This window comes from Octodon degus, unplaced genomic scaffold, assembly GCF_000260255.1.
Source record: "Octodon degus isolate 3935 unplaced genomic scaffold, OctDeg1.0 scaffold00054, whole genome shotgun sequence".
Classification (NCBI taxonomy): Eukaryota; Metazoa; Chordata; class Mammalia; order Rodentia; family Octodontidae; genus Octodon; species Octodon degus.
In genome coordinates this window covers 10,127,979-10,139,222 of record NW_004524630.1, presented here as the reverse complement: position 1 = coordinate 10,139,222, position 11,244 = coordinate 10,127,979, and positions in this window count along the sequence as shown.

Below are 11,244 nucleotides of genomic sequence, written 5' to 3'. Positions count from 1 at the left end.
TGTAAAAAGTGGGAAGCCTCCCCTGGGTGCGGGTGGCACCGTCCAATAGGCTTGTAGCCAGGGTGGAATAAAAGGGAAAGGAAGGCTCGCTGCTGCTGCTGCTGCTGCTGCTGCTGCTGCTGCTGCTGCTGTGCTGCTTCCTGCTGTCACACTATGGACTGTTTCTCCTCTGTGATGCCCCTACCTGCCACCCTGCCTTGGAGCCAGCTGACGATGGTGCAAAACCTCTACAAACTCTAAGTGAAAATAAACCTTTCTTCCGTTAACTTTGAATGTTGAGTATTTTGTAGCACCAATGAAACAAACAAACAAACACAAAAACCAAAACATTCTCCATTCTTAGCTCCTCCTTTGATAAATGTCTGTTCATATCATTTGCCTACTTTATTTTTAAATTAAGTTAAATGTTTTTGAGACAGGGTCTCATTAAATACTTCAGACTGGCCTTGAATTCACTATGTAGAATAGTTTGGTTTTGGTTATTTTTTGGTACTGGGAATCCAGCTCAGGGCCTTGCATTTGCCAGGCAGGCACTGTGATGCTGAATTATATCCCTGGTTGCTTATAGTATAGTTTGGCCTGGAATGTGTGGTGATTCTTGTGCCTCAGCCTCCCAAGTGCTGGGATTATAAGTGTATGCCACCATGCCTGGAGGCAGTTGCATATTGTTTGTATTTTATTATATCTTTAAATCCTTAAAGGGAGAAGATAACTTTTTTTTCCATAAGAAACTCCTCAATCATTTTTTACTTTAGGATCAGGTAGTCTTTTCTTTACTAACAATTTTTCACTTATCTCTTAGGTACGTACGCAGGGTACACGAAAATGAAATACCACTTCCTATTCTTAAAGAATTCTTAAGTTAGTGAGAGAGACATAAGCAAACACTTGCAATGGGATTATATACCAATGTGATTAGGAATACAGAGGAAGACTCTTTAACCTGTTCTCAGAAATTCAGGTTTCTCTTGGAGTAGGCAATGGTTGAACTGAGATTTCACTAAGAGGTAGGAATTAGAGAACAGGAGGCAGACATTAGATGTAGAAAGGCACATCCAAGAGCTCAAATTAAATGACAGATTGTGTCTCTGGAGTACACAAAAATATAAAACCAAACACATTATTATTGACTGAGGAGGTCAATAAATGTATAAGTGCCACGATAATATTTTGTCATATACATAAATTGTCTTTGGTGTCATGTGTTAAAATCCTTTGTGCTTAAATTAATTTATCTTGCTACAGTAGAAAAGAATAGAAAAATTAAAGCTGTTGCACAGTCGCTCTTCCATCTGTAATCATGAATAGAAGAACAAGATGGTACAGTCTCGTGGAAGCACTGTCTGGACATAAGTGCTTGGCAGTAGCCTTGTATTTGCTCTTGAGCTGGGCTAATAGGTCAGAACATCTTTCACATTACTTGTCCCTCATTTCACCAAAGGCTAAGCTTATAGTCATGGCCATTCAGACATGTTTTCTTTTTTCTGTATTTGATACAGCATCTCACTACGCAGCTCTGACTCCTAGTGATCCTCCTGTTTTCAGCGCGTGCCTGTTATCCTCCTGGGATGCCCAGACTTGTTCACCTACTCAGTGCGCCTTGGGCGCAGGGCTGGTGCTGTATGCAGAACAGGGGATCAAACCCTCATATCAGACAGTTTTACTTAGAGAGACCCCATTTTATCAGAGGTACTTACATGCCTTTTCTAATACCCTTGAAAGGCATTTTTCCATTTTCTGTGACCCACTGACTCTTCCAGAACCATTTTGTTCTCCTTTGTGTACCTGCTGGGGCCACAAATAACTCTTTGGAGAATAGGACTAATAAACTCCCCAGAAGGCTTTGATGGCGGCAAAAGCAGGTTCTAAGTTTCTTATTACATACCTAGAATAATATTTATTTTATGAAATTAAATAGAATACCAGAAACATCAGCTTTTAACTTCTTATAGTCTTCTAAGTGTTCATTTATGCATTACTTCAAAAGTAAAATTTTGTAATTACCGGATATCAGTAGCTTTTTGCCATAAGAAACAATATTGAAATGTTGAAGTAATGTAGTAAGTTCTTGTTTTACCCATTGGCTGCTATAAATAAGTAGAAATAAGTTGGGGCTTGAATTCTAGCCTCAGGTAGGATCCACACTTAACATTGTTGATCAGTAATTAATCAAAAAGGCTAGGAATATTTATATTTGTATTTGTTCAGGAAAAGAGTAAAACAAATGTTTTAGTAAGTAACAGAGTCTTCACTTCCTTAAATGATAAGAGTTTGGTACTTCACTGCATTCTCTGGGGCATCTTATAGGAAAGAGCCGAATTGGACACTGAGGTCAACAAATGTCAAACTCCAAGCAGATTTCCTTACAGTATGCAACTTTGTTGTGCTTTTGAAAGATCTGCTTGACTTGGGGGAAGGTTGGGATAACTCATATGGCCAGTGAGTGGAACACAATCCATTGTCAGCACAGCAAGCGCTCCATGGCTGCAGGCGGAAGCCAGCACTGATGGCCTCCGGAGCCTGCCCTATCTTCGCCTGGCACCCAGGTGAACACCCGGATGAACACTGACTCACCAGCCCTTGTGGGGAACCCTGGAGGTATCTGCTGGTGCACACAGCAATCACTCCATTATGTTTCAGTAAAAGAATCAGTGAGTTCTTATAATCCATCGTCTTTGTATCAAATGTCCAGTCAGAATTGAAAATGTTGGCGTGTTCACAGATGTCAATGGCACTTATATTCATGAATCAAATACATGATAACCTACTTTTAATCTTCCTTTTAAATTCTACATTAAGTTACTTCTGTTTTAAATATTGTTTCTACCTCCTGACTGAAAGTTGCTTGTTTTTCATGATTACTTTACCTCTTAATAGGCAAAGATCATAAAGAACAAAACATTAGACTTTGTTCTACAGGGCATGGTGGTGCACGCCTGTAATCCCAGCTCTTGGGAGGCTGTAAACAGGTGAATCACTATGAGTCTGATTTAGTAGTGAGACCCTGAACACCCTGTAGACCCTTCTCTAAAATATAAAAAAAAAACCCAAAGCATTATAATTCAAAGTATAGGCATAAAATGAGAAAAAAAACACAAGATGCTTGATCCTTTGAGTTTTTAAAAAAATTTACTCTTTTTCAGATTTCAGAAGTGCATTAGGACGGTAAAAGGCATACACATTATGTAGCAAGTTAACATTTTCAAAGATCTTCTTAGGTTCTTTTGTTGATGGAAAATATACTTAGATGAATTGTCTGTCCATCTGAGGAACATGACTATGTCTTCAGCTTTTTGCATTATTCTGAGTAATGATGACAGAACCACCATGTTTTCTATGTACTTTAATATATGATGATAGCTCAATCAATTTCCAGATCACATCTTTTTAGATGATTTTATGTTAAACAAGAAAGAGAAGCAAGTAAGAGAGATTGATGAAGGAAAAATGAATGTTTTTTTTTTTTCTACCAGGCAAAAGAAAACTAGTATTTCCAAGAGGGACTTTCAGGAGGAAGTTCATTCTGGGCCAAGAGGTGAAGAAAGAGGAAGTGGGACATACGCTATTGCTTTGGGGCCCTTTGCCATGTTGGACCACCACCATGATGACTGGAAAGATTTTATATGGGCAAAACCCCAGTAATTTTCAGCTGCAATATGTTGAGATTGCTTTTCTTGAGCAGGACCAAAGTATATGGATACCAATTGTTCATCGTAATGCTGTTGGTTAATCAACTCTCTCATTCCTCCAGTATGTACTGACTGTCTGTCACACACAGTGTGTGAAACACACCTGTGAACTCAGCCTTCTGAGTGTCTACCTCCTGCTGGACAAGGCAGAGGGACAGACAGCAAACAATGAGCCAAACAGAACACACAGACCACTCCAAAAAACAAATAAATGCAAAATAAAAAAATTAGGTTCAGGTTTAAGGAAAAATATAATTAATGAAAAAATTGAGTTCCTTCATTTGTGACAAGTGCTTGCCATTGGTCCATGTACTGTGGTTACTGCTGCTGAAGAGTGGCCCCTGGACTGGCTTGGATGGAGTACAGTGTTTCCATTTTGTAAGGTCCATTGCAACTTGTGCAGTTGATGACAGATCCCTGCTCTTGCTCCCATATTACACGCTGCTAGAACAAGATCAGAATAAGCTAGCTTAAGAAGTCACTCTATCCAGTGGTTCTTTTTAAAAATAAAAACAGCATCAGGGCTTGGGGTGTAGCTCAGTGTTCGCATGTAGCAGGCACTGGATTCCATTCCTAGCACTGACAAAAAAAGAAGAAAGAAAGAAAGAAAGAAAGAAAGAAAGAAAGAAAGAAAGAAAGAAAGAGTAAAATACAAATCCCATGGGTATTTCAACAACAAATTCTGCAAGGCAGCCAATAATGTAGCCTTCTTGTCCAAGATTTGAAATTGAAAAAAAAAAAAAAAAAGAGTTACAGCTTTTGAAATCAATCTGGATTCTCCCATGGAAAATTACCTGGGCTGTTTCGTTGATGGCATGAGCAGAGGAGGGAGTTGGCACCCCAAGAGATGCACACACGTCTGCCCCGGGTCCAGCCAGGGCACACTGGCAGCATCCCTGCGTGGAGCTGCCGAGATTTTCCTAAATTGTAAAAATATGAGAGTTGCACTTTAGAATAGTCTTTTCTTCTTAATTCTTTTTTATTGCCTTGTTATTGCCTCAGGAAAGCAGTAACACAAAGGATCCTTTTACATCTTTTTATTTAAAAAGCAGAATCCAAGAGGGGCTTGTCTGGCTATGTTCATGGGGAAAAAAAAATCTGTAGCCGATCACCGCTCATCCTCCCAGTAAAAACTCCATTATGGCAAACAAGTTCATTCATTTTAGCCAATAAACTCAAGAAAGTGATGTAAAAATGCTAACAGGAATAAAAAGAAGTTGGGTTCCTACTAGATTTAATTTTATAAAGAAACCATTATAGTGACGTAGGCTTGGATCTCCTCTTTCGTTATGTAAAATAGTCTTTCACTGTATAGGAAAGCCTCCACCCCAAGCCCCTTCCACACCTCCATAGTTTTTAATCTTTCCAGCTTCATCTTAAATTAAAAAGCTCCAGTATTGGGGACTATTTAAAAAGGATTAATAAAGAATTTAGAATTGTTCAGAAAAAAATGTTTGTGTTTGTTTCTGTTTTTCACTTTGGGGTCATGAAAGGTCTTGTTCAACACTTCTTTCCCCTGAATTCCTGACACAGTGATTGACTGGCAAATCATAGGCAGGCAATGCATAGCACAGAGAAAAAAGGGACTCTACCCTCCTGTGAGCCTGGTGATTTACACAACATCATTAGCCACCCATGCACAATCATAGCCTCCTATGTTCTTTGCCCTGGCCTCTTCCAGCTGTGACCGTTTCACACCTACTATATCATCCCTATCTGGGAATAAGCTAGAAATGCAAATTCTCAGGCCCTCTGCATGTCTTCCACTGACACCTCGATCAACGCTGTCCATACACAGTTGGTTTCTTCCTCGGGCATGCACCACCTCTAGCTTCCTGCTCTTTTCCTCCTCCTGTGGAGGGAGTTAGACTACCTCCACCCTCTCATCACTGACGCTGGACATAGCTTGGGTCTTTTCATTCTTCTTCAGTCTTCTGGGCACCAGAAGGCTTCTCTGGCTCCCCTCAAGCTAAGGCAGAACTGGGGCATGTTGTCACTCCTACAGAGACAGGGAAGGGGAGACTCTAGGCATTAATCCTTCTTGGGGGACCAGAGAGCTATTTCAGCCTGGTACTCTGTAAAATGTTTTTATCATCAAGTGGAAATAATATAGAATTAGAGCCAGAATTTAGGAGAAAGTCCCAAGGCCCAGATTAGACAAGAACGGAAGAATGGTAGGACAGGTGCTGCAAGCAGGTTCCACAGGCATCAGGCTGCCTCCCACTGGGGGTGGCCAACAGCACTGCCACCCCTCTGAGTTGTGCCACCCCTCTGAGTTGTGCCACCCCCCCGATAGAGAACCGGAACAGCCTCTGCTATTCGTCAATGAGGAATAACCTCATCTACTTTATTCACCTGGTATCCTGTGATTTCTGGGTCTCTGTCAAAGGCAAAATGACCATGAAGGGTAAATGTTTTGAATTGACTCTAGACATCAAGCAATTATAATGGTGCAACTAATCGTACAATGTGACCCGTATAGTAGTAATAAGCAAAATCTCCTCACCACCAAAATGTTCTGTAACATAAGGAATACAGCAGTCCTTCATCTAGATACAGATGCGCACACACACACACACACACACACATACACACATGCACACACACACATGCACACACACATGTACACGCACACACACACACACAAAGGCACATGTAGTACAAGTACCACACGCTAACCAATTGTGCCACTGGAGCCCCCAAAGGCACATGTAATATGATACATGCATAAGAACATTATTTATTGAGTAATACTCTTAGAAAGTAAAACCATATGAAATTTAATTATTATCATTTTGCTATATTTTGGGTTAGTTTAGGTGCTATTAAATAAATAATAAAAGAGATTATGTATTGCCACCAACTTGGAGATGATTTTCCCCTAAGACTCTTTATTTATCATTTTATATACCTTTCCTAAATAATAATGAATAAAATAGAGGACATGAATGAAAGTATCACGAGAATTGCAGAAAAAGTATACCGGAGTGTCTCTGCTTGGTGAACTAGCCATTATATTAAATAGAACCCCATGCAGGAAAGCTATAAGCAGCCTGAGAACCTAACAAGGCTACAGACTGTCCTGGTAGAAGCCCAGAAGGCCCCAGGGTAGGCCCTCACCTGAGGCCAGTGGCAGGAATTACAGGACCCAGCATCTGAGGTAGGCAGGGTCAGCCACTGTCCAGTGCAGTGACCAGGTGAGCTGCAGTGTTCTCTGCAGCCTTGTGCATGCTCAGCATTATGGGTGTTCCTCCAGGGTGGGAGAGAAACCCTGCTGAGAAGCTTTGCTGTGGAGAGTGGAGTCCTCCCTGGTCTTAGGGGAGTAGAAAGGTTCTTCCTGGACCCCCTCAAAGGTGAGTGAAGCTTCAGGAAAACAGGAGTACAAGAAGACTTGCAGTGGAAGTGAGACAACCAAGTCACAGCCCAGGGTGACTGCTGTAGGACCCCTTGGTCGCCGTAGAGCCTGGTTGGTTCCAGCACCCTCTTGGTTCTGGACTCCAAAGATGCGCAGGCCTCTTAAGTATTTGCATTTAACTAATGAACATCTGTAAATTGTCTCCCAATTACCTAATACTTAATGCAAGATGAATTAATGTAATTAGTTGTTGTATTATTTAAGAAATAATGACAAGGAGAAGAGTTTGTACATGTTGAGTACTGTTGAGTTTTCTTTTTAAATATTTTGCGTCCGTAGTTGGCTGGATCTATGAATAGTGGGCTGACTATACATAGATTGGGATGCTGGCACTGGTGGTTCTTGGGGGAGCAAAGAGAGCAGGAAAGGACAGCTGGCTTTGCTGGGGATCTGTGTGCTCACCCCAGTCAGGCACACGTGGCATGCAGGCATGGTTCCTTTTTCCACGGTTGTCTTGGCTGCCTTCCATCAGGATCCATGGTGGGGTGGGGAAGGCACATAGGGCTAGAAGCTGGGCCTAGGGTTGGAGCAGCATCCCCTTAGGAAAGGACTAGTGGGGGAGCTCCCAAGGCCCCACCCTGACCCAGTGAACAAGGGTGTTAATGACTTACAGAAGAGCCGGGCACACCGTGATTCAACAAGCGCTAGACCGAAGGGCACGCGGCTGCCCTGCCCGCAACACAGTGAGGCTGTGGGTGGCCAGAAGGGGCTTTCTCTGTCACTTGTCTTTATCTCAACTTTTCTTTTTAAATCAAGATCTAATACATAGTATAGAAAAATACTAAACCTCTACCCATCTGATGGCTATGCGGGCAGAAGGGAGAGCACCAAGAACTATGATGACTTTCAGTTTCCTCTGGCAAGAGAAGGTATGGTTCTATTCAACTGCATCTTCTCTTCTTAGTCCCTAGAATCAATGATAACTCCCTCCTCAGTGTGTGACAGAAGAAATTTTCAATTTCTGTTTGGACCTGGGAAGCAGTGGAGTCAAGCCCCAGAATAAACTGGCAGAGAGTGTCATCACATCTTCTCCACTGATTCCTAAAGCAGATTGGTACCCTTTCCTTTTGGCCACTCTCTATGAAAACTACTCAGTGATCGTGGACAGGGCTCCCAACTTTCTACACATTCCCGAAAGAACAGGCTGAAGGCATTACCCTGACTGTTCTAACCAGAGGAGCCTCATTAAATGAGCTGGTACGAAATACACAAACACCCCCATCTCTTACTAAAGGAGCTCATCAACTCCGGCTATAAATACCTCCGCAGACCCTTTGGAGTCTGTGAGTGGAGATACGCTGCCATTTCCTTTGCTAATCTCTCATTGTTTGGGGGTCTGGCCCAGTGCCTCAGTTCAGGTTGGTCTCTGCATGCATGCTTTCCACAGAGTAAGGATTACTTCCTGGAGGGCTGAGGGGCTCGCCCTGGCGTCCACCTTCGATTTCCTCCTATGGAGGTAGATTACGCACATTTACTGCTGAAAATTACATGTCAGAATGCTTTTTTTCCCTCCATATGCTACCTCAGGTAAAGGGAATGTTTTAATTCCTTCTCCATCTCTGATCAGAAGACAAGAATGATAGAGAACCACTTTCCTTAAGATTGGTTGCTCCCCCAGATGACAGAGGGGTAGTTCTGAAAATAATTTTGCTTAAAATGTTTCCCATATCTGAACTAGGAACAACTTCTAAGATGTGGATTCCATCCAGGAAAGCCTTATACTTTTCAAAATTATAATTGCCTCATTATACCACAGTGTCCACATTTTAGTTGTGAAAGAAACGACTGTTTAGCTTGGAAGACTTTCCAGGCTAAGAAGATAAAAGCCAAGCGAGGAGTGTGGGTGTACGAGGGAGTAACAGTGGCCTTCAGAAGATGAAGTGTTAATGTACAGAGGATGGAGACCAGCTGCTTTTCATCTCCACAGAGAACAGACCGGAGGAAGTGGGCTCCCAGGCGAGGAGGAGAGCTGAGGGGCTGTAAGGAACAGCGTGGCCGGTGGGGCTGCACCGGGGAAGAGGAACAGGCCAGAATTCTAGGTGCAACTGGAAAAATGGTTCTGGAGGCTGTTAATGTGCCAGGCACAACTCCTGGGTTGTGACAGTTCCTAAATGTACTGTGAAAAAAATTTAATTTCAGGGGATTTTATCATTGTCCTTTCCAGCAAGTCTCTAATGTGTGCCTACAAGACACAAATCACTGTGCTGAGCATGTGCAGTTCAACAGGGTCTCCTGGTTCCCATGGAGGCTTTGAAGCAGCAGAATATTTGGAGTCAGAAAGTCTAAGTTTGAACTTCAGTTTTACAGCTTGTCCCCTTTGTCACCTTATGTCCATTTACCAGCTTCTCTGAGTTGAAGGTCCTTATCAGTAAAATATCAGCATCACAGAGAAACTTGTCATTGCAGATGACATACATGGTCACATATTCCCCAGGATAAGGGTGGGTTCATGGTTCCCACTGGTAACTGCAGTGGGAACTTGTTGTTCAGTCACAGGAGGCTCCTCTGTGCCAGGAACTATAGAATATTTTATCTGTGAATCTGTGAGACTTGATTACTATTTTACATTTGAGGAAACTGAAGCACAAGGTCATTCAGTAACTTGTGTTAGGATATGCATGTAAAGGAAAATTGGAGGCTTTAAAGCCTTGTGCGGTGGTGCACTCCTTTAATCCTAGCGCTCAAGAGGCTGAGACAGGAGGATGGCTGTGAGTTCAAGGCCAGCCTGGGCTACACAGTGAGTTCAAGGCCAGCCTGAACTGCAAAGCAAAATCCTGTCTCAAAAAGACAAAAAATAAATAAACAAATGAATAAAACCTTGTATTATTCCCATTGCACTACACTGCCTCACAGTGTACAAAGCAAATTAAGTATACTGAGGATGTGTATGCACATCTGTACCTGTCATTAAAATCCACAATGTTCAAAATGTGGGCCCTCGGAATGTCTACCTGACCATGTGCATGTGCATGGCACTGTTCCCTTCCTTACTTTTTTTGGCATCTAAGCTATTTAGGGGACTCTTTTCATGAGGCTAAGGGACCCAACAGTGAGTTCAAATTGGAGGAGCTCTTGAAAATTATCAAAACTCTTTGCAATAAAAGAGAATATGTGGAATATCTTTTAAATGTGAAGATTTTCATGAATTTCCATCCATCCATCCATCCATCCATCCATCCACCCACCCACCCACCCACCCACCCACCCATCCTTTCATTCAATATTTATTGAAATGCTGCACCAGCAATGTGTGGAGTATAACAAAATTTCAGCTTTGAGGATGCTCTACCTAATGATGCAGAGCACTCTGTCTAATGAAAAGATTGTGCTGTGTTGAGTACTATTATATAAATAGTATAAAGCTTCCGAAGTGGCAAATTTGAAAGAAAAAATTCAGAGAAATTAAGTTAGAGCTAAGTCACCCAGTTATTGTAAGACAGCTGCCATCCAATCAATGACTATGGTTATAACCTTTGAAATTTTAAAAAGATGTATTTTATAGACCATCTCACTATCTTAGTTCTGACCTGTGATCTTACTGAAACAGAAGAATTTTAGTAAGAATGAAATTGGAATAGCAGTAACACTGTTGGTACTCTAAAAAAAAAAATAAATAGCATTAATTCTCCACTAAGAAATTGGACAACTTAACAGACTTTTTCTTCCAGAAAATTAGTTGTTTACACTTTAGAGCATCAGTAGATTTTATCTGTGGGTCCACAGTAAGGCAGAGAGAGAGGGTAGAGGGGATTTGCCGGCTGGCCAACCAGAGGACTCAGGAATGTGCAGCCTATTTATATATTTCCTCTGCAAGACGTGTCAACCAGCCTGCAAACTTTCAGATGATTATAGGCAATTATTGCTATTCATTGTCCTTTTCCTAAATTTAGAATCTCTAGTCAAATACCAGCTTCTTCATTTCCATAAATTGCTATTTCAAATCATTTTGCCTCTGAAAGATTAAAAAGTTAAAATACTAAATTGAGGAATTTTTGTCAAATACACACCTATAATATTCAATAACGGAACTTAGAAAAAATGGGGTATGCCTATGAATGTCCATTTTGTATCTGTGTATTCAAAGTGGTTAGGATAGATATATAGTTGCATCCTCTTAATGAATAGAATGATTTGTTCTAA